The sequence below is a fragment of the Ctenopharyngodon idella genome, chromosome 3, assembly GCF_019924925.1.
Source record: "Ctenopharyngodon idella isolate HZGC_01 chromosome 3, HZGC01, whole genome shotgun sequence".
In the NCBI taxonomy this organism is placed as follows: Eukaryota; Metazoa; Chordata; class Actinopteri; order Cypriniformes; family Xenocyprididae; genus Ctenopharyngodon; species Ctenopharyngodon idella.
In genome coordinates, this window is record NC_067222.1 from 25,116,448 (window position 1) to 25,137,922 (window position 21,475).

The following is a 21,475-nucleotide window of genomic DNA, read 5'->3' on the forward strand; positions in this document are numbered from 1 at the left end:
AAACTGTACAGCAAAGCAATGAGAGCAGAAGTGGACTTGTGGTTCAAAATAACTAGCTTCACAAACATTACACTAGGATGTTTAAGTGTGTACACGTGTAATGTGTGTACAAGTGTGTGTTTTTGGAAAGCCCAGCTAAGGCAGTGTGCTTTTTACAGCTGAGCTCCTTCAGGCAGAAGATTTAAATGGCATAATTCACATTATTTAACAAAAAACACACACACACACACACGCACCATGCATCCAGGGAGTTTTTGTAGCTCTCTCCTCCAGCTGCTGAGTCCATTTGTAAGACAGCAGTGAGGTGACAGAGGGAATCCAGAGGCAAGAGGAGAATGCCAGCACAAGCGCTCCAGAGAAACATTTTTATAAATGAATGCAATAATAATATTGCCCAGCATTTCTATGAATGGTAATGTACTGTGATGATGAAAAAAAACAACAACAACAACAAAAAAAACAAGTGGCCTGCAGAGATGTCATTTTTAAACACAGAGAGGACAGAGCATGGGCGAAAATAACTGTATATTTAAAATAGAAAGGTCAAACCAAACCTCACTCACGCTCTCTCATCTATCTATATAAACACACACATCCACACAAACACTGGAGCTTATTCACCAAACCATGCAGAAATTGTAAATGACTTGGGGGAAGAGAGACAGACTGTTCTGAATACACACACGCTACAGCCATTTACATACACAATACTGCTCACATTCATGCACGTTACACAGAAAAGGCCAGTATTTCACATCTATAATCCTCAAACACACATGTGCACCATACATACACACATACATGCTTCATCTTAAAACAGAGAACTGTTAGAGAAATGGATCACAGACTGTGTATGTATGTATGTGTCTATGTAAAAGGGTGAACAGGATTAATCTCCCCAGCAACCCTTCCCCCAACCCCTTCTTTCTCTCAGCTCTCGCTCGTCCCTTATTCATCTGTTCATCTGCGCCTGTGTGTCACTGTTAACTTCATCCATCCTCTTCCTCTCGCCTTCACCATCTTTTCTATCTAACAGGATTTTTGGGGGTTGTGCAAAGCATGTTTGCTGGATTGGTAGCTTCTCAGCTGAATGGTTTAAATCAAATTACAGACACTACACTTTTTTCCAAAACCCTGATTATGATCCCACTTTTTCCAGTTTCTTACTGGTTTATGACAGGCACCTATTTGATGATACAGTGAATGACCAGTGTAAGCACATCTCAAGAAGGTGCAGTTCAGCAAAAAATATGAATTGAAGAATGAAATGAAAAAAAAAAAAAAAAAAGAGCTGAGATGTGCAGCAAAACAAAAGTTCAGACAAAATCTGCTCATCCCCCTTTACACTAGGGCTGGGTAAAAAAATATCGATTTCTCGATTTTAATCGATTCTCATTTTTACGAGCCGATATCGATTCTTAAATCCCAAGAATCGATTAGTCTAGTCTGTTTTCAGTTGATGAATGAATAGAACATTGCAGCACTCTTCCCATCTAATTAATGCCAATAAGCTTTGTGCTTTGCTGCTTTTGATATGAAACAAAGTCTCAGATTTCAAATTCTATCCATTTTATTATGAAATTCAAAAAATAACCGTTTTGGCGCTGTTTGATGTGGCGTGACAGATGGCTGTAGCCTCAGATCAAGAGAGGCGGCAACGTGAAGCGCGCGTGAACTGATCATCTCCTCCGCTTTAATACCAGTTACAGTGCGAAACAAACATTAATGAACACCAAAGGTATGTTCAAAGATACAGTACAACTTACCGAAATCCATATCCTGTCTCATGGAATAGCTCAATCAGTGTTTCAAACGCGAAAGACGTCAATAAAACAGCTTGTAAATATGTCACGTAACGTCACATTTACCTCAGAAACCATATTCAGTGACCATAAACTCATTAGTCAGCTATAAAAATGAACTCTAGAGAATAGCATTTTGCTAAATATGCACCATATTACACATTCGTTATAATTTATAATGTTCTTCAATATTTAATGCATGTTTGAATAAATCCGTCAAGTTTTTATAACAGCCACCATTTAAATAATGTATTTCAAAAAACGAATTGGAGTAGAAATATAATTACATAATTGTAAAGTTAGTATTTTAACTTTATTATTATAAAAACTTCCTTAACTTCCACTAATTTAAGTGTTTGTATACAAATCAGTTAATTTTAACCTTCAATATTATAGTAATGTAGAACTGATTCCCATGTATTGTTTACAGCATTAGTTGAGATTTTTTTTCCTTGAGAAAATTTGCCACGTGCTGTTCCTTATATATATCCAAAATAATCGATATTGAATCGAATTGAATTTAATCAAAATCGGATCGAATTGCAAGCTTGTGAATTGAAATCGAATCTAATTTTAAAATTTGTGTCAATACCCAGCCCTACTTTACACCCTGTGAAACATAATTCATTCATCATTGGCAGGTTTATATACACCACCGTTAGGTAAGGTATTTTAATGATTTTGAAATAAGTTTCTCATGCTCAATAAGGCTAAATTAATTTGATCAAACTGTAATAATATTTAACAATATTGCTATTTAAAATAACTAGTTTCCATTTTAATATATCTTAAAATGTATTTTATTCCTATTTTGGCAAAGCTGAATATTCAGTAGCCATTACTTCAGAGTTACATGATCTTTCAGAAATCTTTCTAATATGATGATTTGCTGCTCAAGAAACATTTATTAATATTATTATTATTATCAATGTTGAAAACAGTTTAAAAGAACAGCATTTATTTGAAATAGAAATCATAAATGTCTTACTGAGATTTGTAATTGTGATTGTTACAATATGACTACATTACAGGTGAAGTGAAAAGTCACTCTATTGTACTTCATTGCCAAAGACGATTTTTCCTTGCATTCGGCACTTAGCAAGTTTTAATTTCGGACCCTGCTCACGTCCTTTGTCTTCACCATCCCTATCTCACCCTAGACGTCCATTATCATCTGCTGCTCCACCCTGACCTCCATTCTGCCTCTCTGATCATTATTCAAGCACCATAGACAGGAACTGTACTCTTATAAACCAGGAGGAACAGTTCATGAATATACAATATATATGCATGTCTATGAGCCTCTGACATAGTGTTGGTTTGTCCTGCAATGTAAAAATTGGGTCATTATGGGTAGAATCTAATATTAATTCTAAAACATGTTTGTATATAGTATATATGCTTAACACACAGGTACTGTCAATGGTATGGTGGAGTATGTGCTGCTAAAAAGAAAAGGAAAAATGCCTCATGATTTAAAGTGGCAAGGATTGTGCAATATCAAGAAATGCACACACACACAAACACTTAGAGAGATTATGGTATTGATTGCTGTCATTTCTGGAGCTCTTTTCTTAATTAGACTGCTGCTAAATTGATGAGAATCAACGTGATAATCATTACCGGCTACACAAACACACTTAAATACACACACAAACTAGAATCTGGAAACCACATTTTTGTTTGAATGTATTAATATGATAAATATAACAATTAATACAATATAATCTTCTTGTAATGACACTCAAGCAAGCATTAGACATTATGTTTATGATCAATCACCTCCTAATAACAGATTAGTTTAAAATGCTTATAATACTGACCAAATAAATGCTCAGAGCCACAGGATTAAATCCCTACAGCTGAGCATTCTCAGTCTCTAAATGATGAGATTATTGTTTTTGTTATTTTTATTATAACATTATACCTATATATTTTGCATACAGAATGAAAAAAAAAAAAACAATAAAACAACTGAGCTTTTGATTTGCGAGTATAAATGAGGAAGTTTAAGCACTGCACTGTACAGTGGCTACTGACCTGAGAAGCCATTTCTGTCACTCCGTGAATTTTAGACCAACGAGGCTGATGAGACAGAATGGAGAAAAAAAATGTTGCTGTTGTAGTCAATCAACAAATTACTTAAGTCATCATTTATTTGTTATATTTCTATATAATTTTGAAATGAGACAAAGCCATGCATGAACAGCAGAGGGAAAAAATACTACTAGTCTTTTACCATGGTTTCCTAGCTTTATACCAGTGGGATAAAGCTTAATTTTAATGACTATTTATTAAAAAGCAACAAATTATATTTGTGAATACATATTTTTAAATACACATTGTCATACCAGTCAAACATTTGGGTTCATTAAAATATGTGCTGTTCTTTTGAACTTTATATTCATCTTTTGATGAATCCAGAAAACACATGGATTTCACAAAAATATTAAGCAGCACAACTGTTTTCAACGTTGATAATAATAAGAAATGTTTCTTGAGCATCAAATCATATTATACTGATTTCTGAAGGATCATGTGACACTGACTGGAGTAATGATGCTGAAAATTCAGCTTTGATCACAGGAATAAATTACATTTTAAAATATATTAAATAAGAAAACCACCTTTTTAATAATATTTCACAAGGTTGTTTTACTGTATTTTTGATTGAATAAATACAGTCTGCATGAGCAGGCTGAGACTTCTTTCAAAAACATTAAAAAAAAAAAAACTTTTGAACAGATTAAATAAGTTATTCATTTGACTGATTCAAAACAACAATTCATTGGTCTTTTTTGAAAGATTCAGTAAAAGAAATGGCTGATAAGAGTCATTCGTGTGTGAATCAGACTGTGTTTGAGCACTGTATTTTTGTGTGCAGCCAGTAAAGACATGTGGAAGTGTTGTTTACTTATTGTCTTCACATTATTTTTTCTTGAGCTAGTCTTAAAATATCATCTCATTCAACTGCAAGTACACAACCTGGATAATATATTTTTTCTTTGTCGCAGTGTAGCACCGCCGCTGCATAGCGATGCACGAAACAATGCTGTATACACACATACACACATAATTAATCAACACACACAGTGAGTGAATTAACTCAGGGGAACTGTCAACTTTACCTCAGCTCACCTCATTATCTCTCTCTTTTACTCTCCGTATGGTCTCGCTCTCTCTTCTTTCTTGGTCTGACCTCTACTTATCACCCATGCTTTTTCTATTCATTTCTTCATTCCAATCTTTCTTGCTTTCTATAGTACCTTGTATCTCAGTTGATCAGATCACAAGTGGACAGATTTCGCTTACACTTGAATAACATGAATCTCAAATGCGTCTTTGATGAATACATACATCAAGTTTTATATTCAGCTAGCTAGTGAAGTACAAAACATATGTTTTGGAGCAATGACGGCGTTACATGCTATGCTGACATTGGCACTACAGCGATAAACATGGTTGTGTTCACCATGTCACAGTGAAGTAAAGATTTAGGGAAGGTTCACAATCATGGGTTTCCATTGGAGGAAAATTTAGCAAGAGTGCGCTGGTTTGACATCATATTCTGCCCTGCAGATTTAAAAAACAAACAAAAAAAAAAAATTACACACACAAACAACAAATCTCTGCTAGATATTGTGGATAAACATGGCCAAAAACCTGATATTCCAGACACATTGTTGGAAATACTTTCCCTTGCACGTCAACATTAATATATACACAGCTTGGCCCTAGAACATCTTTCACACAGTTGTAAACAGTGGAGCTACACTAGCTGTTGTCTTGACCTCAAGCTGTCCGAAAACACGCAGCAAACGGTTCTATTCTATTCTATAGCTTGAGGTGGTGGTCATCATCTGGTGTCATCATCTTCTAGTAGATACTGCAGGAAAGACCCTGAACACAAAGCCATGGACGCTAACTGTGGCCTGTTGCTTTCAGCTTATGTGTATTCTTTTGAGCTCTTTGTGAAACTATATAAATTATTAGGCCTATTTCTTTGATTCACATGCATTGATATAGTCAAATGTGTTCTTTAAGCTGGCTTCTCAAACTTTCACCGCAGCAGCAGTGTTTATTCCTGCCTTGTAAATGAGTTTAATTTCATGATATTTTTTATAACAATCTCTTAATCTTCAGAAGAGAAGTGAATTGCGCAGCTCTCTCGTGAGAAGTGAATCAAACGGACGCTCTCCATGTTCCGTGTGATTGGCTGTTTGCCGCACGTGTCACACTTTCAGGTGCACGCGCTTCACAAACGCTGAATCAAACCTGAGTTGACAGAGAACGTTTATTCCGAGCACTGTGAGACCGCTGAACCTGATCTAAACCAGGTTGGATTTATCTGAATTTGTCAACCCTAAACCTACTCTGAAACTGAAACTCTGCTATTGAACTAGGACAATAATATTTACAGGTACTTTCCACCCTTGTACTTACTGCATAATATAGCACCGACAATTCAGGTCTCAAACTATTCTCTGCACTTTACGGAGGTAAATGAGAGAATGCATCAAATCCCAAATCCACATACTCCAGCATTCATAGATTCAACTCTTAATAACATGAATTATGCATAAACTTAGTGTACCATCACACACCTTGACTGCTAAATCTAATCCACGGTTGAAGCATATTAGTGCTGCATCTGCTTGTTATGTGACATATTAAAGCTTCAGCATGTGCTTTACCGTACCTTCCTCTATGCTTCGATAATTATGTCTTAAAACCTTTTTTTAGCTTCTTATGCTAAAATATGTCTTGCCTGTGTGTGATATTTGGATGGCTTAAATCCATTTTATACATATTTTTATAATCCATATTTGAACTTTCTTTCTTTCTTTGCCTGATTTATTTCTTTGAAGCTTTCAAGAACACTGCAAAAAAAATAAATAAATAAATTCTTACTCAGTATTTTGTCTTGTTTTTACAGGTCAAACAGCTAAACATTTCTCAGTCAAGTCACATTTACTTGAGAAGCAAAATGTTTTAACATAAAACGTATTGCTTTATGACAAATATATCAAAATTAGGTTCAATACAAGGCAAGATGTAACTCACCTCATATGGCATAACTCATATTTTTTTAAAATAGTTTTAAGCATTAACTTTTTATTAAGATATTAAGTCTTGAGTTTAGATGAAATAAGTAATTTTGCTTCTCAAGTAAATGTATCGTGATTTAAGAATGTTAAGATATTTGTACGGGAAAACAAGACAAAAATACTCAGTAAGAAATTCATTTTTTGGCAGTGAAAGGAGGAAGAAAAGAAGAGAAGAAACACACAATAGTACCATGAAGTGAAGCACAGCTTAGAATGAGTATAGGAAATATTTCAGTCTCCATGGAAACGATGACTTGCCATAGAGGGGATTTCTCCAAAATCTGAGCTTTAGGTCTTTGATCAAGGTATGTGCGAGAATGTGTGTCTGTGTGCGTGTTTTTTTGAGAGAGAGAGCAGCAGCAGCAGCAGCTATGTGTTTCTCCACTGATGGCTCACAATCCCATACCTACAGATGATTCCATAACAAATGAAAAGCATGCTGAATAAAAACTGAGATTAGACTCTAACAATGGAATTCCATTTCCATGGACACAATCAATTCCAAAGGCAAACAATGCAATTCCATTACAGTTTAGAGTGCATTAAACCATAGGAAAATTCAGATGTTGGCCTCTAAGAGAAACATTTACAGGAATTGCCCTCTACGTTGCAATAAATCATCCAGCAAATGTTTTCTTTTTCTCTCTTTCCTCTCTACCTTACACACTCTTACAGTATAAACACTCCGTCAGACAATATAAATCAACAAAGTTTGTAACTAGGAGAAAATCCATGGAATGTGTCTCGCCTCCTTTTCTATTTTTACAGGTTGAGTTAAAGCTTGTTTGTCTGAGGGACACTTGTCTCCTTCCCCTTTCTTTCTAACCAATAACTGTTAAAAATACATCAAGCTATTTAAAACTTTAGAGAGATTTAAGGTTCAAGGACAGAGGGGATCAAAATGAAAGAGAAGGCCAGGGAGGAAGAGCCGCGGAGCAAATGCAAAGATGCTGGGTTAGCGTTAGCACACTAGCATATGTGTCGCCGGTGGGCTTTTTCCTCGTCTGGAGCACATGGTGGCCCTGCGCTCTGATTGGCCCGGTCCTTGTGGCCATGGAAACCCAGCCATGGGTGAATGATACCCCCTCTGAACATGACTTGGGGAAAAGACAGGAAACAAGGACATCACTCTCTCTCTCTCTGACACACACACACACACATTCTGTCTAATACTTTTTGACCTGTGTCGGAGGACTCATGTTTTATGTTGATGATGTAACCAAGGGGTCTGTCACTCTGCTCATGGCAGGATCACCAAGGGAGAATTAGAGGTGAACAAAGAGGAGAAACAGATCACATGGAAAAAAAAAAAAGAAAAAAAAAAATTGAAAGTGCAAGAACGGCTTGTTTTTCTTTCTTGTACTTCATTTTTAATTTACTCCTGTTGTAAAAGCATAATTACCATAACACTTCACAGGAAGTGTTCACTTAGAAGAGACAGATACGCTCCATGTGTAACTTCATTTTGGCAACTACCCACATTATATTGCTTAACTAAGTGAAACAGTACATGCTAAACAAAATAATACTATTCCTTGAAACAATTTTTTTTACTAAAATGAATGCGTATATATTGTCTATTTATTGCGTTTGTCAGAGCGCAACTGTAAGGATTTTCTTCTACTGGCCCAGTCATATTTATCAGCTTAAATGTATAATTTTAGATTTTAATTTATAATTTACAAATTCACATTTTATGAGCATATTAACAAATAATTAATATTTTAATACATTTGTACATTCAGAAGCACTGCAAACTAGGGCTGCCTTTGACTAAAGATTTTTCTGGTCGACTAGTAGTCATTAATTTTTTAAGCGATTAGTCGACTAATCACACATTTATTAATAAACAATATAAATCATAATACAGAGCCTTTAATGCCTACATAGCCTAATTAGTGCTCAAGCGCACACATAAAGCTTGCCACAGCGCACCGGCAAAAGTAATGATTATGAATGTGTCGGGAAAAAAACAGCAAGGAGACTGCTTTAACATTTTAATAATTAATTGATAAATTATTTTCTGTATTTTTGGCTACAGGGATGAAGTTGACGATGCTGTCTCGTCATCTCCGCAGTAGTGGGCGAGTCTACATGCCCATTTCATACGGATTACATAACCTGTGAATATTTGTTTTCCATTTAAATTGGTTCATTTAAAAGTAGACATTTCACTTTCTATAGATATATTTTTCATGTCTGTGTGAGGCAAGTTTACATGGAGTACTGATGGAGTATTTTAAGTGCAAGTGATCGAGCTGGCGCCTCCATGTTAGCTGTCATGCAGTAACGCTGCATTCACACGAGGCGTCGGCGTTAACGCTTCTCATTTACTTAGAATGGGTGATGTCATGCATTGCCGAACTGAATTGTGGGTTCCGTCGCGTCGCTTCACTCGTGTTGCTCGCGGCTGAAGTTAAAGATTTCTCAACTTCTCAAGCGCCAACGCAGGCGTCAGCCAATCAGATCACAGACACTAGCCAATTGTGTTAATGCAACACTGGAAAGTAATGTGATTGGCTGTTGTACTATAACGGTCGCGTCAGCTCAAGCTTCAGACACGCCCTTCGTCAAGCGTTGACACCGACGCCCCATGTGAATTCAGCGTAACCACGCTGCATTCACTTTTAACACTCCACACAAACACTTGGATAGCCCACATTTTTCTAGGTTAACGTTAGAGCGAGTGGCCTGTAAAGTTGTCACTACTTACATGTTTCAAGTGATAAGCCATATTTGAGGTTGATGAATGATAGGCGAGTGTTTGGATGTCCTGCCCGATGTACTGTAATTACCATATAGATCAGCTGTTAACATTCTGTCCCTCATAGACTGCATGACTTCGCCACTTCCAGTCAATTTTTTTCCCTGCGACTAATAAAATTTTGGTCGACTAAGCATCTTTTCATCGACTGACGGTTAGTCGACTACTAGGGGGCAGCCCTACTGCAAACACTTTGTGTTTAAATTATTCACAGCCAGGGTTGCATATCCTGAGGGAACACTTTGGGATAACATCAAACTGTCACGAAATTGTAAAATGTCCTGTTTGTTGCTTCTCCAGTTGAACATGAGATCTACACCTCTGCTCTCTACACTCATATCACCCAAGCAAGAGGGACAGAGAAGAATAAATGAAGAACAGAGTCTGTAATCTAATAGATTTCTTAAGTGTGCTATTTCTTACCCTGTTTTTCACTGTCTTTCTTTGACAGGACCCAGACCTGGCTGGGTCAACACAGCCCATGTACTTGTCTTTGACACAGGTTATGTGTCACCACAGAGACTTGTGTATGAGAAAGAGAAAGTTTTGAAAAAGATGAGCATGGGCAGGCCATGGGAGGGAAAGCTGTAAATCAGGATGGCTTGTGTTTGTGTGTGTTTTATGTGGCCTCTGTTGTCTCAGTGTGTCCTGTCTTTGCAGTCATCCCTCGATGTCACATAGCATTAATAGTGACTGCAGATTTACTCACTCAGCCACAGAAGCTGAGAATGCACACTCACGTGTGTGTCTGTGTGTGTTTGGATGGCAAAGGTTCACTTCGGCACTGAGCTGAGTGGAAGAGAAGAATCACATGAGACTCCTTCCCACTGGGAATGTCACCGAGGATCTATAACTACACACACACACACACACACACACACAAAAACATGCTGCATCTATGGTGTGTGTGCATCAGACAGAATGATGGGTCATTATGAATCACCATGATGATAAGGACAGCACTCCTTTGTAGTACACACACAAAAACTGACATAATACATTACAGAATCTCTTTACAGTGCCTGGATGGGTCAGGTTTTGCTTAGACTCTGGTGATCAAATGCCATAAGAAAGAGGGCCTGATAACAATACTACATAATATCTTAAAATGCAAAAAATATCTGCATAAAGAAAGTGTTTGCTATCATTCATTTTAATCTCCATATGGATGATAGATTGACAGACTTTGTAACAGACTTACTGAGAGGCTTCAGAGCCTCCCCACTTATCTCATGCCGCCTCGATCTGGGTGGTCAAAACTGGCCTTGACCAGCCGGAACGAAGCAGTCTGTTTTGTCTCTTTATGTGTGTGTATGTTCACATTAGAAAGCTGTACACAGGCCAGGTTCCTCAGATCAGGCTCCTGGACTATAGAGTGCATGATTGCGTGTGTGTAATTGCATGCCAGACTGAATGTGCTCCTCATCGCTCTTTTACCCAGGCGAAGCGCAATTTCCATCACTTTCTTTACTATTTTTCTTTCTATCTTAAAGTCCAAACGTCTACTGTGTGTACGCATGCAATAAGTCACACAGAAACAGTTATCTCACAGACAGATCCTCCTGGTAGACTTGAGATGAAAAAGAGAAAAATAGAAAACAGAGAAAATCAAATTTAAGGAGCGAGTGTGTGGGAGAGGGTGTCTTGACATGGCATAACGGCATTGTGTCTGTACACAGAACACACACAAAATGCAGTATTGTTTGAATTTAAAAATGCTAATTATTCATATTATTTAGAAGATACATTCTTAAATTGGAAATCTTATCAAATAAAATATATTTAATAAACATGCGTTTTTTCAACTATGGGCACTTTTTTGTTATTAGAATCAAAATAGTTTGTTTATAGCACACTTTGTTTAGTTTTAAACTAAATAATTACATTTTTTATAAAAGATTTTTATTGTTTAAGATTAAAAGGTTAGTTCACCAAAAAATGAACATTCTGTCATTAATTACTCTCCCTCATGTCGTTCCACACCCGTAAGACCTTCGTTCATCTTCTGAACACAAATTAAGATATTTTTGATGAAATCTGATGGCTCAGTGAGGCCTCCATTGCCAGCAATGTCACCAAACCTCTCAAGATCCAGAAAGGTACTAAAAACATATTTAACACATTTCATGTGACTACAGTGGTTCTACCTTAATATAAAAAAGCGACGAGAATACTTTTTGTGTGCCAAAAAAAACCCCCAAAATAATGACTTTATTCAGTAATATCTAGTGATGGGCCGATTTCAAAACACTGCTTCTGAGCTTTGCGAATCTTTTGTTTCGAATTAGTGATTCGGATCGCGTATCAAACTGCTAAACTGCTGAAATCACGTGACTTTGGCGCTCCGAACCACTGATTCGAATCGTAAAGCTTCGAAGCAGTGTTTTGAAATCAGCCCATCACTAGATATTGTTGAAAAGTCATTATTTTGTTATTTTGGCACACAAAAAGTATTCTCGTCACTTTATTATATTAAGGTAGAACCACTGTAGTCACATGAACTGTTTTAAATATGTCTTTAGTACCTTTATGGATCTTGAGAGGTTCGGTGACATTGCTGGCAATAGAGGCCTTACTGAGCCATCGGATTTCATCAAAAATATCTTAATTTGTGTTCTGAAGATGAACGAAGGTCTTACGGGTGTGAAACGACATGAGGGTGAGTAATTAATGACAGAAATTTCATTTATAGGTGAACTAACCCTTTAAAAGTGTGGGACTGGTGGGAAAGCAAAACCTATACATAAAAGATATATGAATATTATTTAAGCAAATGGTCAGTTGGTAATTTGAAATAAAATGTGCTTGAGCAATCCAGACATATAAGAGGGAGAGAGAGTAAACACAGAATGAAGGCGTATAGGCAATCTTAGAGTGAATGTATGGTTAAAAAATGAAAAAGTATTTATTTACATTGACTACTTCAGTATCAGATAAAAAACATGTTTCTGATGATTTTAAGATGCCCAGGAGAGTTATAGTTTACTGGATTTTCTATGACACATTACAGTCTGCCTGATGTGAATTAACAATTGACTAACAGTTGCACTAAATCCTATTAACAGCCTTTTTAAAATAATACAGCATGAAAAAAAAAAAAAACTAAATAAATGCTAGAGGTATTTTGTGCCTTTACGCACCACCACCCCACCTCTGATAATTAAATACTTTTCATGCTCTAATATCAGCTAATTGCTTTAATCAGATGTTTTGGTGCATAACTGTGACAAATACCTGCAAGGCTTGTTGCTGTGGAACAGTGAGCTGAACAGCACAACTGTACAGTGTACGTTTAACTGAGAAACATGGTGTCCTCTTAGAAGACATGAAACAGATAGACCCGGACCAAACAATGAATAAAACCTTCTGGTCACTATCAGCATGAAAGCAAAGAAAAAAATGTATTTAATTGCCTTTTGCAAAACAATGGCAGGACCAATCCTTTTCAAAAACAAAGATGTTTTTATTCCCAAACTATAATTTGAAAAGCAGAGACATGGCGAGGGAGGGACTTTCCTGGAGATCTCTGCTTTATTGAGGGTAACTTTAACAAGTATCTTCTGCTTTCAATCAAAACTCTTTTTTAAAATTTATTTCAGCTGTTGTTATGAAACAGAAAGGAAGAACGAGAAAGGAAGAAGAGAAAAAAAGAAAAGTAAAAGAGGAAAAGATATGTTGTTGTTGTTGTCTCATTAACAACTTGGTATAAGAGTTTAATTACTTTAAGGTCAGTGATCAATATAAACAACATGAAGGCTACAAAAAGTAGAAACACGTCCAATATCTCCAGAACTCTTCACATACTTAACTGGGCACAAAGGAAACAAAGAAAACATTTACTAAAATCTAACTTTTGCTCTCTTAAGACCAAACAAAAGCACTGCAAATAAAAATTGTGAAGTCTGTAATGCGTTTTGTTCTGTCAGCAAAAAAAAACGCTAAATCAAAACCGTGGGTAAAAGTGTCATTACTTGCGCTCCAGAGAGCGATAATGTTTTACAGTGGACACCACACTATCATTGTGCTGTGTTTTACACAAAAGTACATGTAATTGTCCTTCATTTAAGTATACTGTATAGTATATAACAGATTGATATTCATCATAACCTAGGCAAAATGTGGTAACGCGCTCCAGTTCTGTCATTCACGGGCACGTGCTGTTTCTCCGAACACAATATCTTGACAGTAAAATACAAATGACTGAAATATGACTCTTACCGCTCTGCGAGTCTGTGATGATTATTTTATGGAGAAGGATGCCCGGTCAAATGACGGAAGGTCCCAGTATTTTAATCGCTGCCCAAGTCGTCCGTTGTCGAACTCGCCTCCGTCTCTGTCTTGTCACCGTTGAACCCTTCACGAGACCTCAGAGCGTGACTGAAATTGTCCGATTTTAACATACTGTTCGGTAACAAGCGCTATTTTACGACGTATTGCGAGTGTTGTTAATGTTCGTCTGCAATCTGTCTTTCTGTTCATAATTTCATTTGGATAATTTCAGTCATTTTGAAGAAATCACTGCCGATACTCGCTCGTCGTTGAGTTCATTTTCGCGCGTCTAGCGCGAGCTAGTCTCGTGCCCGTATTTACCTGGAGATATATTCTGTCGCGCTTGCAGTGTCATTTTCAATCGCGCGCCTAAAGTCATTCACTACAGTGAACACGTGCGAACTATCCATCCTACTATCTGTCAAAAATAAATGACTACGATTTCAAGCGGTGTCCGCATCTCCTCTCCATCCTCGTGGGAAGGTTGGGACACAATGACTGCTTGCACGGCTGACCCACGCCACTTTTTTGGTTGTTTATCACAGGGAAAGGCAAAAGTGCACGACCTTGTCTGAGAGATGCTACGGCGTATTAAAACTGAAGGGGAAGCCTGACGGATGGTTGCACACTGATGAGAGGCATTTCTGACGTTCACAAAAGTCGAAAGATGATTGACTTGCGCGCAAGCACGATGCGCGCGCCCGCTCTCATGCATGATTTCCTTTTGGACATAAAAAAGCCAGTGTTCTAACTTCATTTTAAGCTGTTTAATATATTATTTTTTGTATCTGTTTCGAAATAGACACTTGTAATCAATTGTTTTAATACATTTAATAATTTGTTCTTATCAGAGAAAACAAAGCAAAACCTAGAACATTGGATTGGTTTTTAACTTTTAAACAGAAAAGGCTCAATTTCGTTTTTATGATTCCTATAGTAACATACTATACTCTTAGTCCCGTCTCTTCTTCAACTTAATTAACCAAGTCTTCTAATCCCTGCCCAGCCCTATATTCTCAACCAGAATTTGAGTTGATGGTTCTTACCCTGAAACCGTGTTCCATCAGTCTAAAGTCTGAACGAGCCATTGTAACCTCTCCATCTGCTTCTCTGACATTCAGGCACTCTGACAGGAACTTTGACAGGCTGACTGGTTCAGGTGCATTGGTTGACATCTTATACAGGCACTGACATTGGAAATGGGGTTTCCTCCTAACCAGAGGCATCTCTCTCCCTCGGTTTTCTTTGTGTTCTATCTCTCTCTCTTTCTCACTTGTCAAATGATGGCAGGGCTTAGGCTGGTCAGAGTCCAGGGCATGAAATAATTATTGTTGCTAGGATGGCATGGATACAATCAAACTGTTCACATAGTTGTGACTGGGAGGTAGGGTGAAATCAGGCTTCCAAAAGTTTGTATACTCTGGGTGGTTTTGTTGTACACAAGGGTTTTCGGCATATGGCGCTCCAAAACAGCCTGCAGTGACACGGAGTGCTCCAGTACTTCTCTTTGTCACATCATCTTGCTGTGTCTGCCAGAAATTCCCTGGCGCCCTTGTTTAACATGAATCTCTCACTCTGACTTGTGGGAAAGGAGAAAAGGAGTAGGTAGAGAGGCAACACTGAGACGTCGGATCAAGATGGTGACATTGTCACATCAAATCACTCCATTAATCAGTCAGTCAATGTGACTGAACAAATGATCAGACAATCACCACTCATTAGAAGAAACATTCAGAGATTTTTTTATACCATTGTGTAGTCAAAATGCCAAAGTTGAGTTCCAAAATTTTCTTCAACCTCTAAAATATAATTTTAGGATATTCATATTGTGATTGAAATTCCATTTATTATCATGATTACACTCATCATAACCCATATTTTGACAGTATCACATTCCACTGTATTTAAGACTGACCTTTCTTTTGTGGTAGAAATTCCTCTATACACCTGACTTAAGTTAATCTGGGACATCTACTGGCAACGTTTACCCCTGTTTACCCTGGCTACGAGCTCGGAATTTTGGCCCGAAAGAGTACTCCCCCGTATCTCTGGTTAGGATATTAACCAGGCGAGTGTGAGGAGACGGGGTGGTGGAGGGATGCAGAAAACTGTCGAGGAATGTAGGTGAGTCGGCTGTGTATATATAGGCCTTATCACTTGCTGATTGGTTAGGCAATTTGAATGTGTTCCTGCTGAACTTTGTTAATAAAACATCATTTAATCATGGCCGAGAGGATCTCCAATTCAGAGAGAATTCCCCTCGACAAAAACTGCTTTTATAGAATAGGAGCAAGGCAAAAATGACATGATTTATTTTTTTTTTTTTCTCCAATAATTGTTTCTTCATATGTATTCTCTGTTACCAGGTAAAAGCAAATTTGGATTTCTTGATTATTTCAGCTTGTTATTCAAGTCATGAGGTTATATATTTAGACAGCCTTCTAGTCTTTTCCATCTGCATCCAAAAGCATATAAATGTTGTAAGAAAAAGAAATGTTAGTTATGATTAATTTAAAAAATCCTTCACACCTTTCTGCATCATTTCTGTTAAACATTAATGTCTCTTAGATGGACTGTAACTGTAACATTTTATACAAAATTTGGCCAAAAATGTTACCATTTTATACAAAGAAATATACCAATTTTATACAAAACTGAATGGATCAAAATACGAAATTGCTATTCATATGATTACACTGGCTGAATTAAACAATGAAACATGAGGTTTCATGAGTATGCAAGTAGTTTGAACATGAAGACTTTATTGTTGCACATTGGCTGCATATTGCATACGCCTTCAGGGTGTTTTGGAAGGGTGAGGTGTTTAAGTCGCAACATCTAACTACAGGGGTGCCTCAGGGCTCAGTGTTTGGACCACTTCTCTTCTCCATCTACATGACATCACTAAGATCTGTCATTCAGAAACATGGCTTTTCCTATCACTGCTATGCTGATGACACACAACTCCACCTCTCATTCCAGCCAGATGATCCGACAGTATAGCTGCTATATAAAGCAGCTCAACTCAACTCAACCTTGTAAAGACAGAACTGCTTGTGATTTCGGCCTACCCAACATTTCATCACAACTTCTCCATTCAGCTAGGTTTGTCATCCATAACCCCTTCCAGGACAGCCAGGAACCTGTGACTGATGATCAGTTAAACTTCACCGACCACATTGCTAGAATGCAGATTTGCCTTATACAACATTAGGAAGATCAGTCCCTTCCTATCGGAGCATGCTACACAACTCCTTGTCCAAGCTCTTGTTCTATCCTGACTGGACTATTGTAATCCTTTCTTGTCAGGCCTTCTAGCATGTACTGTCAAAACTCTGCAACTGATCCAGAATGCAGCAGCGAGAGTGGACTTTAACGAGCCAAAGACAGTGCATGTCACACCTCTCTTCATGAATTTGCACTGGTTGCCAATAGCAATATCAAATTCAAGGCACTGATGTTTGAACGACCACCCTCCAGAAGCTTGCATTCTGCAAGTAAATGAAAAGAGGCACAAAATCATTTTCACGAACCTTTACATGGACTGTTCCCTGCTGGTGGAATGACCTGCCTAACTCAACCCAAGCAGCATTAGCCACTTTCAAGAAATGGCTAAAGACACATCTTTTTTGTCAACACTTGACCCGTTAATGCTAACACTTACTATTCTATTATATTTCTATTCTATCTATTTATCTATATTTTTTTATATATATAAAAACACGTGGTACGTGTACTGTGCTAGACTAACTGGGACTTGTCACAGCACTTCACTTACATATTGTTGCCCTATTGTTGATTTGATTGCTTCTGTTGTTCTCCTCATTTGTAAGTTGCTTTGGATAAAAGAGTCTGCTTAATGTTTAAATGAAAATGTAAAAACAGTAGGCATACTATGTATACAATGCAGTATGCAGTAAGCAATATAAAGCCAAACAAAGCCCATGCACTGTATATGTCTTTCATATATATATATTTTAATATTTTATTTAGAGTTTTGAAGTTATATTAACAAACACTAAGCATAAAACAGTAACCAACATAGGACAACAAAGGACACATTTACACAGAATAAAGGGAAAAGGAAAAAATGGATTGCCTCAGTCAGCAAATATATACAAAATAATTATTGAGAATATGAACATAACTGACAATATTCACAGTTGTAAATCAGATACATCACCACAGGGGAAGAAAATAGAAATACACAAATTAAAAAATAAGTATATGTCTTTCATATTGCTGTGAGAAACGCTGCCCTCATGTGGCGTCATGAACGGGTTCTTTGCAGTTCTTATGACAGAGGGTCATGAAGAGGTTAAGGTGTGAGTGGAGAAGATATGTTAAAGAAATAAGCAGTAGTAGTTTAAATGGCCAGGGAGGTATGACTTAAAAGCAAAAACAAAAATTCCTTCATAATTTACGTTGTTCCAAACCTGTATGATTTTCTTGATCATGAAAGGAGGCAGAATTTCTCTTTTCCAAATCATTGAAATTAAATGGTGACCAGTGTCTTTGAAGCTCCAAAAATGACAAAAAATCACTATAAAACATTTAACAATAAAACATTAGCCCTCATCCAGGTCAAATACTCATACTGGTTTGCAACAACATAATTTTAAAGGGTAGGTAACACACACAACTTCTACCAATCTCATGTTAATCTTGAGTACCTGTAGAGTAGTATTGCATCCTTCTTATCTCCGAGAAGTCTTTAGTTTTATCATATTTATAAAAGATAGATACGCTGTACCGAGTCTTTCCAAAAAAAGCCGAGCTCCTGGAGGCGTGCCTGCCGTCAGTGCCGTGGGCGGAGCTAAAGAGTCACGAGCGCGCACAGCTTTTGCGTAGAGATCGTCTGCAAGCTGCGACATCATTATAAATAAAAAGGAAACAAAAACGTTCCTGTTATTTACATTTTATGCACTTGCGCACCGATTGCCAACAAAACACATACATTTGATGCAGTTACTCATCGCCCGCGATCAGCAAATCCAGCGTCGAACTGGGACTTGTTTACAAAGCGTTCATCACCGAAATCCTTGGAACAAACAAACATACGTGCACAACTCCGTTGCTGCCCCGGAAAACAAACTTCATCCACTGTTCCCTTGACGCTGGGTTCTTTGGGAAGCTGAGAAAGGTAATCTTTCCCTCACAACCAAAAACACTCCTTCGGTGACAGGAGCTCATTTCAGAGGCTGCGTCCTCCGGAGGTCGCATTTGAAGGCTGAATACTTCATCAAGGATGTCTTATTTAAGAAAAGTAACCGTAATAAAATTGACTGATATTTATTGTGAGGTGTAAAATACTGTCATTTCTTTCTTACTTTGCAATCTAATGGTTATTTTTTTTAAATGAGACTGCCTCAATGATGTATGCAGCCTTCAAAGGGTGCAGCCCCTGAATTGGGACACAGCCATTGTTGAAAAATCTCTCGGCTACCTTATCCCGAACGAAACGCGTTGATGGGTGTGCTCTCTCTCTGGGTGATGTGTGTGTGCACACTTACCAGGGAGAAGGAATTCTCCCTGGTAAGTGTGCACTTAAAGGAATTCTGCCCTTTATTACGTGATAAAGGGCCATACTGGAAAAAAACTCTCAGAAACCCGGTCCGAAACCAGAAGTAGTGTATTTGGCACAGAAATACTCCGTCATACGTCCAACTCGTGTTTTGAAGCTTTGGTCATGTTTAGCATGAGAATGCAACTCTTTAACAGTGTAAATAAGTCAGAATGCATGAAATAGCATTACATCCCCCCTTTAAGTAAACAATGACAGAATTTTAATTTTTGGGTGAAGTATTATTTTAAGAAGATAATATAAAAGTCTAATAATTAGAAACATTCATTCATGAACATTTGAACGAAAGCCTTGTCAAAGCAAACCGAAACAATACCAGATGGACAAGAAAGTTGTCATTTTTGACTAGCTGAGACAGAATGGAGGTGACACTTCATTAGCCAATAAATGTACAGGGCACAACAGCCAAAATTATATTTCACTGGATGGAAGAAAATGTCTGGAGATACAAGGCAAGTTGCCAGAGATAAAGGTAAACATGCTTAAATGCAAAAGCTTATACTGACATCAACGTGAATGTCTATAAAGCAAATATTTGACTTAGAAATAAACTGTATATTTCTGCGTTGTGTTGATCATGAAGTGTGTGTTACACTTTTGTGATATAGTATTATGACAGTTTTCTGACTCTGGGGTAGAATATGTGTGTGTACATGCAGTGTGACTGTGTGGAGCCCAGGGCATCTGCTCTGATGGCAGTGAATGTGAAACGTGCCAAAGCACACACTCATTCACACACAACCTTTGAGCACAATTTGAAAATCACTGCTAAATATAGAAAAAACACTCAAGTAAGCCAAGGCCTTAGGAGAAGACTTTCAGTCAGAATATCATTTCACCATTCATCTTGTGAGAAAGTGATCCTGGTATTCAATCCTTCCTATCTTTTCTCTCATCATCTTTTTCCCTTGACAGGCAAGTTAAATTTGTTAATGATAGCACCGCACTGCTAGCTGGAGTAACAAAACCTTAAACTTGCAACAACAATATTATGTGTTTCTGTTTAAAAAAACACTTGTTTTAAATGGAGAAACTGTGACACATTTCTGGGAACTATAAGGCTTTAAGTGTTGACCGATATATTTTATTATGCAAGTGGTATTTGCAGTGCATGAGATCACTACTTATAAAGCCTGTCACTCGTGCTGCCAGAACCATTTCGCATATTTACATCACTCACACAAACACACATCTTTCATGAAGGCAACAGCAACGTAGTCCGAACTGATTATTCATCACCATTTTACCCACTGACACATGCATACACACTCCCTGTCTCTGAATTAAAAATATGATTCCCTCTGACATAAACTTCTGAATGTCAGAAAATATCAAAAATTCAAAACATAAACATACCATTTACTGTTAGTTACTTTTACACTTCATTAACTTTTTAACTTTATATACTTTTTATTTTTTATAAGGTGTAATGGTAACACTTTACAATAAGGTCCATTAATTAACACATTAACAATGAGCAATACATTTGTTACTGTATTTATTAATGGTAGTTAATAAAAATACAACTGTTAATTGTCAATTCATTTAGTTTTAACATGAACTAAGATTAATAAATGAGTATTTTTCATTGTTAGTTCATGTAAACTAATATAATTAACTAATGCTAACAAACGAAACCTTATTTTAAAGTGTTCCCAGGATAGTAATCAAAAATGGCTATGTAATCATTCACTCACTCTCATGTCATTCTGTATGACTTTGTTTTAACTTGAATTTCATTCAGCATGAATGCAACTAACAATCTCTCACAATTCCCAAGCGAAATCATGAAGTATAGGAAGACATTTGTGACATTCACTTAAATGTCAGACTTGTCTGTTGAATGGCCTTCACTAATATCAACCTTCCTTAGCTCTGCTTCTGCAACTGGTAGACAGTCACAAACACAAACCGATCTGTTTTACCCATATGTATGCAGATGTGCATA

The 21,475-nt window shown here is 37.2% G+C and overlaps 1 protein-coding gene across 3 annotated transcripts in view; it reads right to left on the minus strand.

Annotated features, from left to right (window-relative positions):
- The window catches only part of gjc1 (gap junction protein gamma 1), a 30,389-nt gene extending 15,053 nt beyond the window's left edge, over positions 1–15,336 (minus strand). Inside the window, exons 1-2 of one of the 3 annotated variants that reach the window (XM_051885469.1) lie at positions 13,893–14,570; positions 3,843–3,887 (exon numbers count right to left, since the gene is read on the minus strand). The gene's annotated coding sequence lies outside the window, so the exon portion shown is untranslated. Of the gene's footprint in view, positions 1–3,842; positions 3,888–13,892; positions 14,571–14,989 lie in introns of those variants that run through there. The other 2 variants (XM_051885470.1, XM_051885468.1) reach the window with 2 other exon arrangements.
- Between the last annotated feature and the right edge of the window lie 6,139 nt (positions 15,337–21,475).